The sequence below is a fragment of the Pseudorca crassidens genome, chromosome 10 (genome assembly GCF_039906515.1).
Source record: "Pseudorca crassidens isolate mPseCra1 chromosome 10, mPseCra1.hap1, whole genome shotgun sequence".
Classification (NCBI taxonomy): Eukaryota; Metazoa; Chordata; class Mammalia; order Artiodactyla; family Delphinidae; genus Pseudorca; species Pseudorca crassidens.
The window spans coordinates 12686996-12707288 of NC_090305.1; the positions used below are offsets into that span (position 1 = coordinate 12686996).

General features: G+C 41.7%; 1 protein-coding gene and 1 long non-coding RNA gene across 13 annotated transcripts in view; one reads left to right on the forward strand and one right to left on the reverse strand.

Annotated features, from left to right (window-relative positions):
* ATXN1 (ataxin 1) overlaps nt 1–20293 on the reverse strand; it is a 395170-nt gene that overhangs the window by 226223 nt on the left and 148654 nt on the right. For 7 of the 8 annotated variants that reach the window (XM_067752049.1, XM_067752054.1, XM_067752055.1 and 4 more), the window contains one exon: nt 17482–17610. The gene's annotated coding sequence lies outside the window, so the exon portion shown is untranslated. Of the gene's footprint in view, nt 1–2167; nt 2737–17481; nt 17611–20293 lie in introns of those variants that run through there. The other variant, XM_067752056.1, reaches the window with a different exon arrangement.
* Nucleotides 50–5715, forward strand: LOC137231590 (uncharacterized). 5 transcript variants are annotated; one of them, XR_010946678.1, is made up of 3 exons: nt 50–2822; nt 3121–4477; nt 4648–5715. It is a non-coding gene; the product is annotated as an uncharacterized lncRNA (long non-coding RNA). The 5 variants fall into 5 exon arrangements; XR_010946677.1 differs by having other exon boundaries at nt 3121–3552; nt 4071–5715; XR_010946680.1 differs by having other exon boundaries at nt 50–3009; nt 3121–5715.

Consider the following 20293-nt stretch of genomic DNA (forward strand, 5'->3'; position numbering starts at 1 on the left):
TGGCATTTCATGGTTTTTTGTTGTGTTTTGTTTTGTTTTTGCGGTACGCGGGCCTCTCACTGCTGTGGCCTCTCCCGTTGCGGAGCACAGGCTCCGGACGCGCAGGCTCAGCAGCCATGGCTCACGGGCCCAGCCGCTCCGCGGCATGTGGGATCTTCCGGGACCGGGGCACGAACCCACGTCCCCTGCATCGGCAGGCGGACTCTCAACCACTGCGCCACCAGGGAAGCCCGGCATTTCATGTTTTTGCATCTAAATGTTAAGAAGTACAGCACCCTATTCTGCTTTTGCTTGGGTAAGGTTGAAAAATTCAGATGGTATCATGTTTCTCATGGGGTCTTAAAAAGGCAGCTTCAAGAGTTCCCCCTTAATTAATGATTTCTGTTGGCATTTTAGATCTCTTGAATTCCCCTAAACATCCTCTTGCAATATTGGAATAACTTCTAGCTACTCTTGTAACATTAACAGCAGTGTACTTATGGGAAAATGTATATGTCTTTTATATGTTTTGACAGCCAATGCTCAGTAAAAACCTCAGAGTATTTGATTGTAATGCCTCACTTTTATAGAGTATTCTACCGTTCATAAAGGGTTTCTTTGTACGAAGCCACAGCTTTGCCGTTCAATTTCTATAAAATATTTTCAAAAGTATTAGTCAATTAATGAACATTTAACATAAAGGTGATCCGGAATCTATGAGGACAGCTCAGGGGAAAAGGGACTGCAACCTGGAGACGGCAGAAAAATCATGACATCAAAATTATTCTCATAGTTTTGACAGTAAAGAAAAACCATCAGGAGACACGACAAACTTAAAACCAAAAGGAAATGTTTCTTGCATGGGCTGCAGTACGGTTTTAAACAGAAGGGAAAGATGATTACACATGCCTGCTATTCACTAAATATTAACTACACTAGAATCAAAATCTGAGCCTGAAAGTACAAGTCAGAATAACAGCTGAAACAGTTTCTTAACATGGCAGGCGTGCATGCATGTTCAAGGCAGGGAACAATGTATTCTTTTTAATATGGAAGCACTTCACCCTGACAATCTAACTATGACAAGCTTACACAGTCCTCAGCATTCTACCTCTGAACAGAACAACATCAGTAACATTCACGATCATATTCTGTCAGCTGCTCTGCTAACAGCAGAAATTTCTACTTGTATATGGATAGTAAGTTCCCCAAGAAGGGGCATGTCTAAGACCAGGGTTCCATCTGTTTGCTTAACAATACAATGCTAGCAAGAATATTTCTGTGCACACATTACACGTACATACGGATTAGAAATAAACAAGGTTTGTAATCGGCAAATGGGCTCCGTGGAGCAAATAACTGATTCATCACATATTTGTAAAAGCAAATATAAAATCCATGAATTATGTCTCTGTGCTGACAAACTAAAAACTGCTTAGAACTTTTACGTTAACAGGGCATTCTGCTGTGATCAGTTGGGTTTTTCCCTTTATGTGTGAAACACACACAAAAGAGAATTACAAACTTCACAGTTCTCTAACCTTTACAAACCAACACAGTAATTATATTGCAAGATATCTGACAGCCCAGCGTAATATGAGAAGAGAATTCCTTTTTTCCCCACTTCCTTTAAATAGCTCTCAATTTTTCTACAATTTAAAGACTGCCTGAGCAAAAGATTTTCATAGCTATGAATCCTACTAAAGATAAATTGAGAGATAAAATAAAATCACTATTCCAAGTCACAGAATATTTGAGGCTCCTCCAAAGGAAATGTTTCTCAACACATAAAGACAGTATTAAATTTTAAGAGTGAGGCTATTATCAAAATGAAGGCACAGAAAAGTAAACACAAGTTAACTTGACAAGCCCATACTGGTAAAGCGCAGATAAATGTTATCTCTGGGTTATACGCCTAGTACAGGCAGTCCTCAACTTATAAATGAGCTACGTACAGAAAGTTCATTTGTAAGTCAGTTGTTTGGAACTCCAAACTCATTTTCTCAGAGAAATGATGTTATAAATAAGGCTTGATCTTATAGGAAGGCAAACAAGAGCTATTAAGTCCATAATGTAGACAAATTCTAGTACTGACAGCTCTCAAGCAAGCTGCCTCTATGCTAAGCACAGAACAACAGGTACCTGAATCAGGAGGAGGTGAGGGAGAAGAGGGTTTCTTCTTCCTTACCTGGAACTTCTAAGTTCTTTCTGGCATCTGCCTGCCTTTCTTTATGTGCTCCCCACACACACACCCACCTTCTGTCTAAATGCTTCACCTGAGGCCATGTAATAGAGCATGAAAATGATTTTATATAGGAAACCCTCAACCCCTCTACCCAAACTCCCCTTCTTCCGTCCAGCCATCTGACAATCAAAGGCCAATAAATAGTTCAGTTCAATCAACACTTGTTTTCAGAGTTTTCATGGGAGATATAATCTTGGGCGAGCAGAGTGGGGAAAACCACCACACTCTGAGAATAGAACACAGACAGTGAGCCATCTGGAAGGACTGGGGTAATTTCAGGAATTCCTTTGCTACTTAGTAATGTTAACTAACAGGAAGAGGACCCAGCTCCTGGGACGTGCAGATGAAAAAACTCAAGTAGAAGTAGGTTCCTGACCAATAGGCACAAATAAAAGCCTGGGACGGCGGTGGAGGTGCCGTCTCCTAGGAGCAGCATGTACAAAGGTCCTTGCCTTTCCTTGTGAAGCCAAACGACTGCTTGCTCTTCTTCCCATTGAAGATAACATCAGGGAATGCACATGTTCAGATCAAGAGGGTCTGAAGGATGCAGAGTCCTGATACATCGACTCAGTGGGATCCTGATTTTCCAAGGATGGAGGTACTGTGATATCCTGCAAATAACTGGGTACTCACCCACGTACACACCCAGGGTGCAGCTGGGATGGAGGAAGAGGATGACACCCGGCTCGGGAAGGTATCCAGTTGAAGCAGAGGCTGGTTTGTGTTTCAACAAACCAACTTCCCTGACATACAGGTTGACATTTCCCAGCTTTACCTGCAATTAGGTATGTCCGTGGGACTAAATTCTGGTCCAGGGAACGTGAAAGAGAACGATGTGCGCCACGTCCACTAACAAACCTCCAATGAAAACATTCACTCTCTCTCTTTCCCCCCAGCTGCTGGCCAAATTGCCGCAAAAGATCGTGAAGTTCTCCCAGTGACCCTAGGGAACAGCTGAGCCGTGAGATGGAAGGACTCTGGGTCTGGGAATCACCACCATGTGGAGACCTCCACCCCCAACTGTGGAACCCAAGTTAACTATAACATGATTGAAAAAGAAACTTCTATTGTGTTCCTCCCTGAGGGTTGGGTTGTTTTTTTACTGTGACATCCTTGCCCTCTGCACCATCACCTTTTTGTTGCATCTCAGGAAAAGCCCTCTATGTTCACCTACCCTGAATAATCCATTAAGCTGGTCTGTCTCCAAACTAAATGGCCTCACCCCGCTGAGATTTTATTATGCTTCTAGTTTTTCTAGTTTTCCTTCTTCCTTCGCCGTGGTCTATATATTTAACACTAGAGAGCCTTCTTACTCCCTGGAGAACTGGGTAAGTAAACTTGTTAAATCATTCACCTTCATTTCAGTGTCCTTCTAAGCCAACCCTGAGATACTCAGAGCCCCACCTACAGGGTCAAGTACAGGATTTGGGGTCTTTCATTTTTCTCTTTGCTGAGAAGGCTTTTTCCTATTATTTCCTGATCTCATAAGTAGATTAGGGTCGCGGAAGTATGTCTGCTGGATAAGAAAACTAGGATTGTATCATATTTATGACAAAATTCACAGAAGTGACATCACTTGAATTTTGTTAAAAGCAGCTTGATCACTTCATCCTCATATATTCATTCATTCAGTTTACTTTTAATGGGAAAGGGGAGAAAAAAGGCTAAAGAAGGAAAGATGAGAGTGAAGAAGGGAAAGAATCTATAAACATCCTCCCCCTCTTGCTCTGTAAATGTCCCCCGTATTTCATTATTGGCTGTTATAAGGTACAGTAAAACTCTAATATAAATTTAAACAGATTCTGTCTAATCCTAAAACTTGCCTTTCTATCCTTACTCCCTCCAGCAGCAACCTTCTGGCACTTTCCACCCTCATCTCTTTGTTGCATCTCTGAAAGGCCCACGAGGTTGAATGGTCATGCGCTTCCCACGTGGCGTCTTAAGAAATAATGAATTAACCTGTTTGATGTGTGTGCACCACCTCTTTGACAAAGGATGACCTGATGGATTTCCCAATCCTTATGGAACTCGCCTGAGGGTTACAGAGCAGAGATTCCATCTGCCTTTACCTTGCAACTTTTTTGAGAGTAAGTTCAAAATGGTGCTCCGAGGTCAGCATATGACTTCCACTTCTGCTGCCAAAAGAAAACGAGTCACTCACTGTGGTAAATGCACTCAAAAGCTTCAGGCGCTCTGAGAAGGGAAGAAAAGTGACTGGCCTCTATGGGGCTATGGAAAGACCCACTGGACAAAGTAAGTATTTTTCTATGGAATCTTTACATAGAACCATTGACTACGATTACAATGTTTTTAAAGATTTTTTTTGATGTGGACCATTTTTAAAGTCTTTATTGAATTTGTTACAATATTGCTTCTGTTTTATGTTTTGGTTTTTTTCTCTTTTCTTTTTTTTTGGCTGCGAGGCATGTGGGATCCTAGCTCCCCGACCAGGGGTCGAATCCACACCCCCTGCATTGGAAGGCGAAGTCTTAACCACTGGACCGCCAGGGAAGTCTCTACAATTACAATTTTGAAATAAGTTCCCTACAAAAAAATCCTGAAGTCAATACATTAGCTAAAAAGGACATAAAAAGCTTCTTTATCCTGCCACTTTGAACATATGTGCCTCCACAGCAGGCCCACAAAGGGGGCCCCGTAGTCACTTTCCAGAGTGTTCTGCCATTGCCAAAGTCCACTCTACAAAAGATGTCATTTCTTTTTACATTCTCCACAAAACATCTATTCATATTATGAAACACACTGCCATTTAAACCATGTTTTAAACCCACCGTAGGCAAACTCACATTCCATGGAGAGTTCTCATTGTTAAAAAGGTATTTGAAAATTAAGTTTACGTGCTGTAAAAGTGATACTCAATTCTGGGCTTGAATCAGAACCACAATTTTATGTTTTTTTAAGACACAAATCTGATGACTGCCAGCCATGATCAAATGTGTAAGTCCAAGTATGCACAAGGGAAAGACACCGCCGATTGTGCCCCCACCCTGATGTTACCCAAGCCCCAAGACTAACTCCCGACTGTAGGGGTAACAGGTCACAACTGCTGATTTGGAGGGCACCAGCTTGCTGCAGAGATAGAAAAATAGTGTCATCTTTGAGCTATCTGTGGACATGTGTGTAATAACCGAGGAAAATAAGGAAATGAACGCTACCGAAACTCTTTCCTAAATTACACAGGTTGAGGGACAAGCCCGAGAAGAGAAGAATGACATGACTAAACCCAACCAGAAGAGCATTCAATATGAGCCCACTCATTATAGCAACAAGTGAAAAAGACACAGAGCCTGAAGATAAGGAGCTTCAATTAAGCACACAAGCCGCCCTTTTCTATTTCTTCTTCCATAAAGTTCATTGTGCTTTTATGGTATTTTAGCTTTTATGTCTGGGACCCCTGGGACCCAGGGACCTCTACCTTGGTGCAGTTAAAGGAGTATGTGTGGGCTTTTCCTCAATAAAATGGTGATTTGATAGAGAGGTTTTCTGTGAATTGAGTCTGAACAGTAGGCTTGACATCTTTATCAAGCAGAGAGAAATGCCAACTTGAAAAATACCTCTGTTCATGGCTGCTATTAAAAAATAGAGTAATCCTCTCCCTTCTTTTTACTTGGAAGACAGGGACCGGTTCGCTGGGTCTGCCCTGGTAACGTATAAATTCATTCAGTCCAGCTCAAGCCATGGACCTTCCTGCTCCAAGTCTCATTGTAGGCAGACATTGTGTTTATACCCTATTTACCCCTCCTTCTTCACCTAGAATACATAATTCTCCAATGCAGGCACTCAAATATCTGCAGAATGAAGGACTTCAGTTACTGACATCAGCACCACCTGTCTGTAAGCTTGACCCAGGGATTTTCATCGACGACTCCCCCTCCATTCCCATATTCATCAATCACTACATTCTATGATTCTACCTCCTCAAAGGTTTTTGGATATGTTGCTTCCTCTTCCTTTTCTGACCCCCCATCCTTCCCAACCTAGGCCTCAAATGAATAGGCTCTCATTACCTACTTCTAACTCTTAACCCTCCGACCTCCATCTTTCCCAACTCCAGCCACCCTGGATATCCTGTCACCAACTGCATATATATATATATATGCGTTCGTTGCACGATATATATATATCGTGTCACTGAGTCATTTCCTTGAACAAGAACTTGCAACTCTGCATCACCTGCCCTATTAACTTCAAACTCCTCTGCCAGGTCTTAATGATCCTCCCATCTTCCCCAAAGCTGCCCAACTTTCTTTCACACTGATCTCCAGCAAAAATACACACATCACTCAGCCACACAGGTCACCTGCATCCCTCCCTCGTGCCTTTGTCCCTGCTGTCCCTGCAGCCAGAACAACTTCTCAGTGTGCCCCACCCATCATATCTAGCCCTCCTTTCAAGGTGCAAATCAGGTTTTCCTTCTCGAATGAAACTCTTCCTGGCCACTTCAATCCCCAGCCGCCTCTCCTTCCCCTCAATACCCACTCAGCCCATAGCTGGCCCCTCCATCACAAGTTCTTAGCTGTATACTGTCATGTATGGCTCTGTACTTGCTTCTCGTGGATTGGTATTGCACCCTTCAGCAAGATTTTCATAAAGATAATTTTTGATTTACAGAGAGCTGCAAAAGCAGGAGTGTTCCTTTGTACCCTTCATCCAGCTTCCCCGTAAGTCAACATCTTACATAACTGAAGAACAATGATCAAAACTAGAAAATTAACCTTGGTCAGTACTGCTAACTAAACTATAGAATGTACTAGGATGTCACCAGTTTTTCCACTAATGTCTTCCTCTGTTTCAGGATCCAATCTCGGATTTCACCTTGCATTTAGTTGCCATGTCTCTTTCATCTCTTCCAATCTGTGGCCATTCCTCAATCCTTCCTGATCTTTAAAGAACGCTGACATTTTTGAAAAGTAGGTGTCTGATTCATTGATTGATTGAGTCATTGATTCATTCATTAAACAACTGATGTTTAGGGCCTTGTCTTGGGTGCTAGACTGACAACAAATAAAACAGTTCCTTGGGCTTCCCTGGTGGCGCAGTGGTTGGGAGTCCGCCTGCCGATGCGGGGGACACGGGTTCGTGCCCCGGTCTGGGAGGATCCCACATGCCGCGGAGCGGCTGGGCCCGTGAGCCATGGCCGCTGAGCCTGCACGTCTGTAGCCTGTGCTCTGCGGCAGGAGAGGCCACGGCAGTGACAGGCCCATGTACCACACACACACACACAAAAAACAGTTCCTTTTTTCAATATGTTAACAGCCTAGTTAATAGAAATTCATGTGGGTGTCTAGACGTCCTTGATAGAAGTATGTGGAGAGCACACGTATGCTCCCGTTTTCAAAAGTTCGCTTCGTGGCACTTTGCTTTTACAAAAGACCTATACCAGCACCTATTTTTGCTAATGGAAAGAAATCTGAAGAGGATTTTGGCTTTTATGAAAACAGGTGAAAAGGGGAAATGGTTTTAGCACTGGTTTTGCAGCAGCCGTTACAGTGGCAGCGCACACCCCCAGCAGAAAAGTAGCACCACCAAGCTCCTTCCTGGAACTACAGTAAGCATCTCAGCATCAAGACACCACAGGCTTGAACTGTGTCTGTGAGCATCTGGGCTTTATCTCCATTTGTTTTGTGCAGCCATTAGCAAGATGTGTCCTAAAGTCATTGCTTCTTCGCTTTAAGCCATTTCGGCTTACGAAAGGTTTCACAGGAACACTCTACTTTCGGATAGCAGGGAAACCTGTACGGTGATGGGTCAAATGGCAACACTGTAAATTCTACCTGGAGAAGAAAACGTAGGGTGACAGGCAGGCAGGAAAGACCTTCTTAAGAAAAACAGCATTTTGTTTCCCTTTTTATTCCACTGCTCACTCTATAAAAATAGTGGGCATGTAAAATATCTAGAGACAATACTATCATACAGTTAGCGGGTACACTCTGCCTCTCCATCTTCTAAACTATAATTCCTAAAATCCAACACCTCAAGGGCACACTTTTTAGGAAGATTTAATGTAGTAAACATAGACTCTTTATATAGTGACTATGTGCTTTACTAGAAAATTTGCAAACGGTTTAGGTAAAAAAAAAATCTGAGAGGCCATTTGTCTTAATCCAGTTTTCAAATCCAATTTCATAGTTTTTATTCCTTCACAGGGAATAATGAAGAGCAAATGAGAAGCATCATCAATCAAAGATGGACTCCCTAAGTTTCTTGACTTAATTCAATTTTCTTGTACTGCTCCTACTGTATTTTGCAAACAAAGCTGTTCTTTTCTACATGTGATAGTTCAGCCCTGCAAACACCCTCAGAAATAACAAACAAACAATCGGGCACATTTTCTGCCACAAATTTCACTCTGCAATATTCTTTATCCGAAGCATTTTGAATTCCAAGCAAGCAGAGACACGTCTGTATCGCAAGACCTGCACACAATAGAGAATGTGTATTTTTAGACCCTTATTGACACTTAAATCTGTTAATATTTAACTCCTACTACTGTTCTAAAGGAGGAATAAGCAAACTCTCCTGCACACACAATGTTACATCAAGCACTTTAATTCTAACAGTAAATGCTGCCGAAAGGAATTCTACTTTCACTATTTCCTATCACCCTTTCTAATTAACGTCAATGTGTCTTTTCCATGGGAGGGTACATACAACACATGCACATATGTGCTATATCTGTGGATATCCACACAAATGCACACATATTCATAAGTGCAACATGCAAATACACTCATATGCATACGGACTGGCCCCCATGTTAGTATCCACTTATAAATAGAGCTTGTTGCAGTCCCCGACTTGCATGGGAATACACACAAACAGCATCTAATCCAGTTGATTTCCTTTCATTAACTTTTGTAGGAGATTAAGATAAAATACTACAAAAAAAAAAAAAAAAGCCAAGTAGACACTTCATGGAGTCTGTGATTAAGAAACACAGAAGCTAGGGGCTTCCCTGGTGGCGCAATGGTTGGGAGTCCGCCTGCCGATGCAGGGGACGCGGGTTCGTGCCCCGGTCCAGGAAGATCCCACATGCCGCGGAGCGGCTGGGCCCGTGAGCCATGGCCGCTGAGCCTGCGCGTCCAGAGCCTGCGCTCCGCAATGGGAGAGGCCACAGCAGTGAGAGGCCCGCGTACCGCAAAAAAAAAAAAAAGAAACACAGAAGCTAATGAGACAGATGGGCTGCTGCATAAAGAGAATTTCACCACACCAGCCCACACTTTGCAGAGATTTACTGTGCTTCACCTTTTCTGTTGCAAAGTCTTCATCATTTAGCATCTTACTTATTTGACTCTTGTCCCTCGCACAGACCCCCTCCTATTTCTGCCTAAACCTTCTGAAATGAGGATTATTAGATAAAACAAGACAACATTCTTTTTTTTAATCTGTTATTCAAGGTTTACACAGAAGCAATATTTACTATAAAATCATGGGGTTTCTAGCTCAACAGATAGTGGACAACTCTGTTAACAGACAGAGCTGGCTGGAAAATTTTTAGAAAAATCCCATAAACATAGAAGAATTTCCGGGCCAGAAAAGCGAGGAGCTGAAAAAAAAATTCACGTATATTTTAAAATTATTCACAATAGATTTTTCCTCTATGTGACTGGTCCTCTAGGTTATCCTCAAACACACAGGCGATCACTGTCCTAAGAACTTCTCCATAAAAACGGTGCATATTTACAGAAATAACGTATGTGGAGGGCCTTACAATTCACCACACACTTTTTATGCATTCCTACACTTGATCCTCACAGCACCCCTGTTAGATATAATTATCTCTATTTTACAGATTTAGAAAAAAAAACCCTCAGATTTTAAGTGATTTCCCCAAGGTTACAAAGCAAATAAATTGTACAACTGAAACTCAAAACCAGAATCTGTTACCAAATCTCCTTTTTTTTTTTCCACAACATGAATTTAATTTTCCTTAAATTCATTTTGGTTCTATTTTATAATAGTAGACTATACGAACTCTGCTCCTCACCTAAAGATTTTATATGCTTCTAAATGAAACTACATATTTTTAAGTTTTCCCTATATATATTTTTTAAATTCTCTCTTTTCTGGTTAAATTGAAATGCCCTGGTTCCTTTAGTATCTGCTTCCATTATTCCCTGGAATCTCCCTTTTGAGAGATCTGCTGTCCTATTATCTGATGATCTATTTCTGTGTTGATAACTCTTCCGTCTGAGCTTTTTTAAAAAATTGTTGTTGTGCACATTGCTTAGTATTTTTCAATTTTATCCACTACAACGTCCGTGATCTTGCTCTAATATTAATCACAGTGCTAACTTCTACTCTAGAAAACTTAAAGAATTCTCCATTTTTATTCAACTGCATTCGTCTACCAGGTACATTTCTTGAATCTTCCTCCCCAGTCACTGTTATTGCCAAGATCTTTGAATTAAACAGTAGGGTTGTCCTTTCTTTTTTTGGGGGGAAGGGGTTGTCCTTTCTTATCTGCAAGTTCATCCTGCCTGAGCCATTTAAAAAAGGTGCTTTAACGTAACAACTTCTCAGTGTAGTATATTCTGATGTCATAAATACGACACCATGATATCATCCTATGCAGGGGGCAGAAGGAGGACGTGGCTCTGAAAGACAGATCTAGTCATGTGCCAACACAGCCTGATAATTAGATCACTGGGAAAAGAGAGAGAAAACGCACAAGATTAGAGCCAGATGGGCTATCAGACAAGCCCCCTCTCTGGTGTGTGTAGGAGATTCCTGACTGTGGGCACCATCAAGCTTCAGGAGCCGAAGTCCACATCGTCTAACCCGCAGAGATAATCCAACTTTAGGGCATGCCATCCTCCCTTCCTGTTGCCCAGCTCTGCTTTCCCAGCTCTTTTAATTGGATTATTTTGGAATCTGCTATTTCTGTCTCACTCCTTTCCCCAAACTGTCGTATAAGTACTGCAGCTTGACTATTACACAGCTGCCAAACTTCACTCCAGAGATGGCTGTATTTCAGTGGCAAGTGAAGTGATGCTCTCTCTGTGCCACGTGAATACTAGCTTAAGAGCTTCAGCACCTGGAGGGGGTTGCCTTGGTGCAGGAAAGAAGTGTTTTGTTTTGTTTTATCATCATCACTTGAGGGGCAGGTCATTAGCTCCACCTGAACACGAAGGAGGAAACAAACCAAAAAACACTCCACACATATACACAAATGCATGGAGAGAATAGAAACGGTGGCTGGGACTTTTCATGGGTTCTTTTCTATGGGGACTTCAAAGCCTTAAAACATCAAGGATGGGGCTTCCCTGGTGGCGCAGGGGTTGAGAGTCCGCCTGCCGATGCAGGGGACGCGGGTTCGTACCCCGGTCTGGGAAGATCCCACATGCTGTGGAGCGGCTAGGCCCGTGAGCCATGGCCGCTGAGCCTGCGCGTCCGGAGCCTGTGCTCCACAACGGGAGAGGCCACAACAGTGGGAGGCCCACGTACCGCAAAAAAAAAAAAAAAAAAAATCAAGGACGTAAGATGATGATGTCTTTCAGAAGCAGAAGAAGCCTCAGAGAGTAGTCCGCTCATGTTACAGATATAAAACTTGGAGGCACAAAGTGAGTACCTTGTTCAAAGCTCTCCCCTGATCCCCAGACCCAGGGAGTTCCACTTGAACTTGGGTTCAGCCATGGACGCACTCAGAGGGTCACATCTCCACCAGTGGAACCAAACACAAACCCAGCTTCTAAAGCATATGATATCAGTACTTCATTTCTTGTTTTGTTTGGTTATATTGATTTATTTTTGATACTCAAGAAAAATCTCTACCAGAAAAAACAGAGTGTGAAGTAGCAGGGAGAAACAACAAAGCAGAATTAGTAGTAGCAGATGCTTCAACCATGTGCCAGGCCAGGAAATGTTCTAAAAGTTGATTATGTATGTAATCTTCACAGTGACCTGTTGTCCTCACTTTCAAGAAAAGAAAAATGAAAGATACAGAAGAAAGAATACTTCTAAGAGAAAACAGGAGGCAGAGTAAATTGCCAAGTCATAGAAATGACCTTCCCAAATTTTACTCAAAACACTTAGTGAAAATCTAAATAAATATCAATGATATACTTCTCATTTAATCTAAAGACATAATCCTTGATACTGCTTGGCATCTAGAGGCATGCATCTTTTGTTTCTTGATAATTCAAACAGAAGAGTATACTACTCCCACGAATTTCTATATACTATTTCTAAATCTTACAGTGATAATGGTTCTTTCAATAATCAATGAACAATCAATGACTCGCTATCTGAACCCTAGTGAAATGAAAGGCACTAATGATATCTGAGGGGGTCCTGAGTTGGGGGAAAAGGGGACTAAATGATCTTCACGTTCCCTTCAACCTCTAAATACTATAACACCAACGGCTATAATAGGTAATATTCTAGAATTTAGAAAACATACTCAAATACTTCATCTCATTTGATAAACTCTAAGAGAAAAAAAGAGTAATTTAAAAAGTACCACAGAATACTGACACTTTGATATTTCTACTTCTAGTCATCACTCACACTTTGAAGAGTACAGTTTGCCAACACTGAGAGCAGCATTAGTGTATTAGGAGGGAGGAGATCTCTGCAGCATTATGCTTCAGCACCCCAACATGGAAAAGGAAAACTAAATAAATAAAACAGTAGGCTTCGGTATCAACCATTTTCTCATGTGTTTTACTGTCAGATGACAAAATATTCTACTTCATTTCATGAACGGTAAGAGACCTATGGGAATGTTTGCACACTGACACAGTAAATTATATTATTTATAAGATTTTTCAAAGAATAAAATGCTTTATACAGAAGTCTGGTAAATTATTTTAGACACTCGAATACACTCCAAAACAGTTTTGAAAAGCTATGCCTACATATAAAACACTATGTACCCTGGAGTCTTTGTCTCTACGTTTTTCATTTTGCCATGAAAAACATCATTAAAGTGTCTCAAAATAATACCTTCCCCCAAACTAGCTATGAGTTATGCAGACTACCTCCAGACTGAAGGAACTAGAGTGGAAAAGAGAAGAACATATTTATGCTAAAAGATGATTTTGGAGAAGATCTCTATTTTAAAGATTTAATGAATACCAGTAGGGTTTTCTTAACCTTGGAAATGTACATTGCAAATCCCAGTGTGTGTGTTGGGGGCTTGGGTGGAATGGGTTGGGAGTGGGATGGGCAACTAAACTAAACGAACTGGGCTTCTCAAAGAAAGGAAAAGTATTTGAGTAAAATATATGGTAGAAGTTTGAGCCCCAGAATAAAGCAGTTGACTAGGGAGCAATAATACAGAAGAAAAGGGTCCCTCAATGATAGTAAAGCCAAAGCCAAAAATGTAGCCTTTCCCAAACCCATGTTGAAGGTCAAAGGAGATAAAATAAATCTCTAAGTGGATTTTATGATTTAAGAGACCACTAAAAGCAACCAGGAGTGGAGGGAGGAAGGTAAGAAGAACCACAATCCCACAAACAAGCGGAGTGGAAGGGTACCAAAATACTAAAGAGGCCAAGAGGTGACAACTGGAGAGACTATTTCGATCCAGAAGTTAAATCTGTTTAAAGTTAACTAAAGTTAACTGTGGTTGCCCACAGAAGGGAAAATTGATCCTAGAACTAATCTCGCTCTCTAACATGAAGGCTGGTGGATAAGGTAAGAATAGGGATGTCATGAGTCAAAGTTAGAGTAAGGTCAATGTGTTCTGGTGAAGCCACCACCTCAGTTCTTCTTTTGTGTGTGGTTGAAAAAAGAAAGTACCACCCTATATACCATGAGCCATCCACTCTCCTGTCTCACATGTTTATACAGTCATAGAATAAAACACCCATTTCACAATCTGTTAACAGACAGATTATCGATAGCAAGCTTTATTTCTATCATCTAAATTGAGATATCGGGGGCTGCATGATTTTTATGGGCTCCGACAATCGTGCATCCAAGACAAGTTTCACACTTGTCTTCTCTCGGCACCTTCTTCACGTCCCAATCTGGTCCTGCTTTCAGTGACCACAACCTCACTGCTAGCCCCTCTCCTCTAGTTCTTTCTGCCTGCACCTTCCGGATCAACAGGTCTTTTTCTCCACTGGTTTCTCCACTCTCTCATTTCAGATGCACTCTAGACCTCCTTTTAGAATGGTCCAGATCGTCTCCCCTGTTCACCCAAACCAGGTTCTGATGCTGCCACCGGTATCTGCCTTAGAAACGAAAGCTCCATCAGGGCAGGCCCTTGTCCACCTTGTCCCATCCCGTATCTCCAGTGTTTAGAACTGTGTGAGTACATCATGGCCCCCAAAGAGGTATTTTCTGAATGAATAAATGAGGGATGAATGAATAAATGAGATCAGAATTTACAGACATCATCTCGGTTTCTTCCAATTCAAAATCTGTGCTCTCACTCTGTCCTGGCAAAGCCCAAAGGCACCCCAAAGGTCCTATGGGACTCTCTGAATTGAGTTCTCAAGAATGATTTGGCCTGGTCTTGCAGAGAACTTTCCCACATGATTGCAACAATGGTCTGGTTATGGAGACAACCCAAAAGTGCTGTGAAATGTGGTTAAATATTCCCCACTCTTCTGCCTCCCTAAAGAAATTTCATCCTGGTAAGCCCCTACTAATCAACGTGTCTGCATATCTGCACACCAGCATGCACAGCTAGAGAATCCTTTCTTCCTCTCTGTTTGAGTCCCTATTGATTCTGTAGTTGGGGAGGAATCAAAGTGCTATCCAAATACCAAACATCCCATATGGCGCTGTTACCACCGCCCTTACTACGGAGATGCTCGGCCTTCCTACCTAAGCTCGCAGGAGTCTGGCAGAACACGACGCACTCTTTTGCTGACCTATCTTTGCTGACACATTCATTGTCCTCTCTCCCTTTGTGAACTTATTAATTTTGTTGAAATAACATATGTACGTGCATAAGCCCAAGTTTCATTTTCTTATGCGTCCTCGTAATCATTACGAGAATAATTTATGGTCCACTAAAGAGGAATTCTTAAGCTAAACTGTCTTAATTGGGAATTCAGATGTTCCTTTTTTACTGAAAAGTACAGAGCTGTTCAAATTAGACTGGAACTTTGGGCCAAAATAAATGTACATACACAAGACTTGCAGAGTCTCCGGTGAAAAGCATTAGCTGAAGCCAGACAAGTCGCCGTGGGTTTGTCTCCTTGATGCCAAATCACGCTCTGACTTTTTCCTTCTACATTGCAGCAACCTTATGATGTGGTTCAAGGGTTGAGGGACTCGCCCTTGTGAAAGGAAGCTTATTTAGTAATGGGAGAACAAGATGAGCCTAGCAGGGCAGCTCATGTGTGGAGCTGGACCGTTAGCGATTCAGTGCAGCTCCAAGGGGCCAGGAAGCTGGCCTTATCCAAGGTCCTTGCTGTATCTCAGGAGTCAGGCAGCCGGGGGTGGGGATGAGGCTCTGTTCTCACATAAGGGCTGCTCCAAGGGACCCACTGGTCAGTGTCATAGACAGTTTTGACTTCATAGCTCTGTGGTGAATGGGTCTCTGACTTGCAGACTTCAGTCAGCCAGTTTCTCCAGAACTGGGATTACTCCATTAATTCTAATAAAAGCCATTCAGAAATATATTATACCTTTTTTGGATCCCAGAGGAGGATGAAACAAAGGAGGAAGAAGGGAAAAAACAGTTTTACAAGAATGGGATTGTACCATGGTTAGCGTCATACTTTGCTTTTTTTACTTTGATCGTGACCATCTTCTCATAGCATTAAATACTCTTTTGGAATAGGACTTTTAAATGATCTCACATATAGTTCCTTGTAAAAACACCCTGTGAGATGGGTACTAGTATTATCTAAATTTTATAAACTTAGACTTTGAGCTGTATAGTAACTTGCCCAAGGTCATACTTCAAGAAAAGAGCAGAGCTGGAGTTTGAGCCGAGGCAGTCTGGAACCTGCTGTCTGATCGACTGTGATCCACAGCCCCTGAATCATACAGTACGACCATAATTATATTTCATCCTACTCCCAATGTTCGATGGGTATATGTGTATGTATACAGACACACATGTGTATATAGTGTTATACATACACACATATGTATGTGTATGCATACACACACACATATACACACACCTGCATACGTACATATATATATACACACACATACATGTATATTAATTTCAGATCCATGTTTAATGATGGCTGCTTTTTATTAAATACCTTTTCATTCTTATTAAATAATAAAAAATTATGTTTTCCATTGAAAAAGTATGTGATCTCATGGTTGTCTAGGACCCCATGCTTCTTGATTTAGTATTATTTCTCAAATGTTAACTATTGGTAAGTTTCAAGCATGCTACTGTCCACAGAAGAAAGGTTCTTCAAAATAGTATTATTTAAAATAAATGCCCCCTCCCTCACAACCACCACACCCAAAAAAGGGACACATAGAGGCACCATTTCTCAGAATCAACTGGCAAAGACTCTTTGTTTTCAAAATTCTCAGCACTGGCAAAACTATATGGAAGTAGGTCTCTCGTATACTGCGCCTCTGGAAATATAAACTGGTCTGACTTTATGGGAAAGTAATTTGGCAACAAGTCTTTGTTGTAATTTGTAATTTGGCAAGAGTCTTAAAACTTGAAAACTCTTAAATTTAGCAATTTACTGCTAAGGAAGTATCCCAAGGAAACCATTAATAATGGCAACTAACATGAAGCCATAAGAACATTCTTGGTAGCATAAAAGCAAAAAAAAAAAAAAAAAAAAAAATTAGAAACATCTTAAATGTCCAACTAGAGAAGATCAATTAAATGTATTTTAGGATATGTATTCAGTGGTATGCTATATATTTGTAGATAAATAACTTGTAATGAAAAGATGTTCATTATTGCATTGCTGAGAGGAAGAAAAAGGTTAGGTGATAGCATATGTTGCACTGTTCACCACTACCATCTGAGGGTAGTCTCTCTAGCTGAATTTATAAACACAATGATCAGAGTTATCCCTTTCTTATTAATGCCTTTTCATCATCCAAGTCAGTGAGCTCAAAATGAATAGAAGTTAATTTCTTTCCCACAAAAAAGCAAGGGTTCCATTTTTACAGAGATGGAGAGAATAAACAGATGGAAGACACGTGAATCTACAGATGTATGTTTATGTTGTCCGTGTGTGTGCGTGTGTGTGTGTGAATAGACATGTAAACATCCCCACCACTATCTTAGAGATTTTACAATCAAATGATAGTTATTTTCGGTTAAAGATTTCGGAGATATTTACCTGTACCATGTGCTTTCATCACAATGGAGAATCATAAGCAGTCAGCTCCTTCCCAGCAGATCTTTTCACACAGATTTTGCTTGAGCAGAAGGGGAGACAGTAGAGAAACTCAATACAAAAAGCCTAGACCTGTAATTACAAAAACAATATTCCCACTGAGTTAGGCAGTTTTCTGTGGTCTTCATTCACATTAGCTGAATTCTCAGAGAAGAAAAACATATTTGCATAATCTCTCTCCCTCCCTATCTCTCTCTCTCTCTCTCTCACACATGTACACACACACACACACACACACACACACACACACACACACACCCCACACCACACACACAGAGATAACACACGCGAGACAATTCAGAATACCAAAAACTCAGCATGCAGACACACAGCAGGTCCTCACCTCTGAGGATGAGAGGGCTCTGCCTGCCAGGGGGTTGCTTCCCAGCCCATCTCCTGACCTTAGGAATAACACCATCAAAATAACCCTATTCCTTCCCCTCTTTCTCTAATTGATCCCAAAACTTCTGAGAAATGAAAAACAGTTAGTTCTTCCCCAGAAAATGTCAGAAACATTACTGAATCTGACACTTTCTAAGATTCTTTCTAGCCACAAAGGTAAGCAAGTTCGGTACATGTATTTACCATAACAGCCTGACTTTCACTTTATATATTTTTTAATTTTATTAATTAATTTATTTATTTGGGGCTGTGTTGGGTCTTCGTTTCTGTGCGAGGGCTTTCTCCAGTTGCAGCAAGCGGGGGCCACTCTTCATCGCGACGCACGGGCCTCTCACTATCACGGCCTCTCTTGCTGTGGAGCACAGGCTCCAGACGTGCAGGCTCAGTAGTTGTGGCTCACAGGCCTAGTTGCTCCGCGGCATGTGGGATCTTCCCAGACCAGGGCTCGAACCCGTGTCCCCTGCATTAGCAGGCAGATTCTCAATCACTGCGCCACCAGGGAAGGCCTTGACTTTCACTTTAGAAACTGTACGTGCCCCTCTGTTGATGACTCCGGTGAAGCACAGTATCACTGATACTCAAAGTCATCACGGACATTTACTGAACACTGACTATGTTCCTGGCACTGTGCGAATGCTTTACATACAATACTCCCCTCCACCGCACCCTGTGAGGTAGCTAGTAATCATTATTATCTCTCTTATTGACAAGAAAACTGGGCATTTGTAGGGCTAGCAGATGTTAAAGGCAGTATTTAAGCCATTATCTTTCACGCAATCTATGCTCATAATTTCAGTGCTTTATCACATCTCCAAAATTGATCTGATTATCAGCACTCTTGTACTTATTATAAAAAAGTTAAATATTAATTCAATGTCACCTTATTTTTCCCCAGAGTCAATATGTCACCTACCTCTTAGCATTACTAACTCTTTTTGAATTTGATTGTCCTTTGATTTTAGTTTCCAAGCTAAACTGAAATCAACATGATCATATGTCCATCAGGAGTAAATTTATAGTTATTTCAGTAAATTTAAAATGTCGATTAATCCCAAATCCAGATGCCAAAACACTAAGGAAATACCTAAAGTCGAAGTCCTACCCAAATGGCTAAATTTCATTAGAAAGAAAGCAGATAATAAAATCAAGAGCCATATGTGAATCCTTACTTTAAAATACGGAAGTAAAGAGAGGAATTTCTATATATTATGTCCATGGAATAAAAAAAAAACACTTAAACATTTTAACCTATTTACAAACTCTACCTACTATAGGTCTTAGGATGACTGCGCACAAAATAGACATGAGCGTATCAAGAAATCAACAGTTATTTATGGGTCACATATTAACTTCCCTTTTGTACCTGTGTGCGGATGCCATTATTTGTTTGCACTATTCTGGTTACGCCTCTGTGCCTCTGAGCCTGCCACTCCCTCTCATTAGCATGCCTTTCCCCTCCTTGCCAACTAGAAAATGCCTACTCATTCTTCAAGGCCAACCTCCAATCTCAATTCCTTTTGATGTCTTTCTCCACCTCTCCTGAGGTTTTCCGGGAATCCAAGCAGAGGGGGTTCTGCCCCCTCCTATGTTTCCCTAGCTCAGCAGTGGCACCAACATCACCCTGACATTGTCCTTTCCAAACTATGCCCCATTCCCAACCATCCAGTCACTGAGTCTGCCACCAGCACACACCCTTCCCCTTCTCTCCCGACCACCACCTCCGCTCCAGGCTGCCCTCCCATTTAGCCTCCCTGCTTCCCTCCCTGCCACCCTACAGCCCCTTCTCCTACAGCCCATCCTCAGCACCCGCCCAAAGCACTGCAGCGGCTTTCCACAGAGCTTGGATTCTGACCATGGCTCCCAGGGCCCAGTGTGATCCAGCCCTTGCATTCTTTTCCAGCCTGCATGCAGCTCTTCTGCCTTACTTTTCATTCCTGAAAAGTACCTAGCTCTTCTAGGCCTCAGACCCTTTGCACATGATCTCCTCCTTGCTGAGACGTCTCCCCGAATCACCCACCTTCTTCATCAAATGACCTTGTACTCTTTCCTCCTTCAGCTCAGTCCTCTTCTCCTCAAGGGAGCCTTTCCTGATCTCGGCCAGGTCACTACCCCCTACTACATGCTTTTACAGAATCACTCTCTTCCTTGTTACACGGGTCACCTTTGTAATTTTACTTTTTTTTTTTTTGCTAAATTCACCGATGAATGCTTGTTTCCCCCACTAATTAGTAAGTTCCAGGAAGGCAGAACTGTGTCAAATTCTTGCTCATGCTTTTATCCTCATTGTCCAACACAATGCTAGGCATGTTATAGGCACTCACTAAAAATCTGTTGAATGAATAAATGAGAAGAG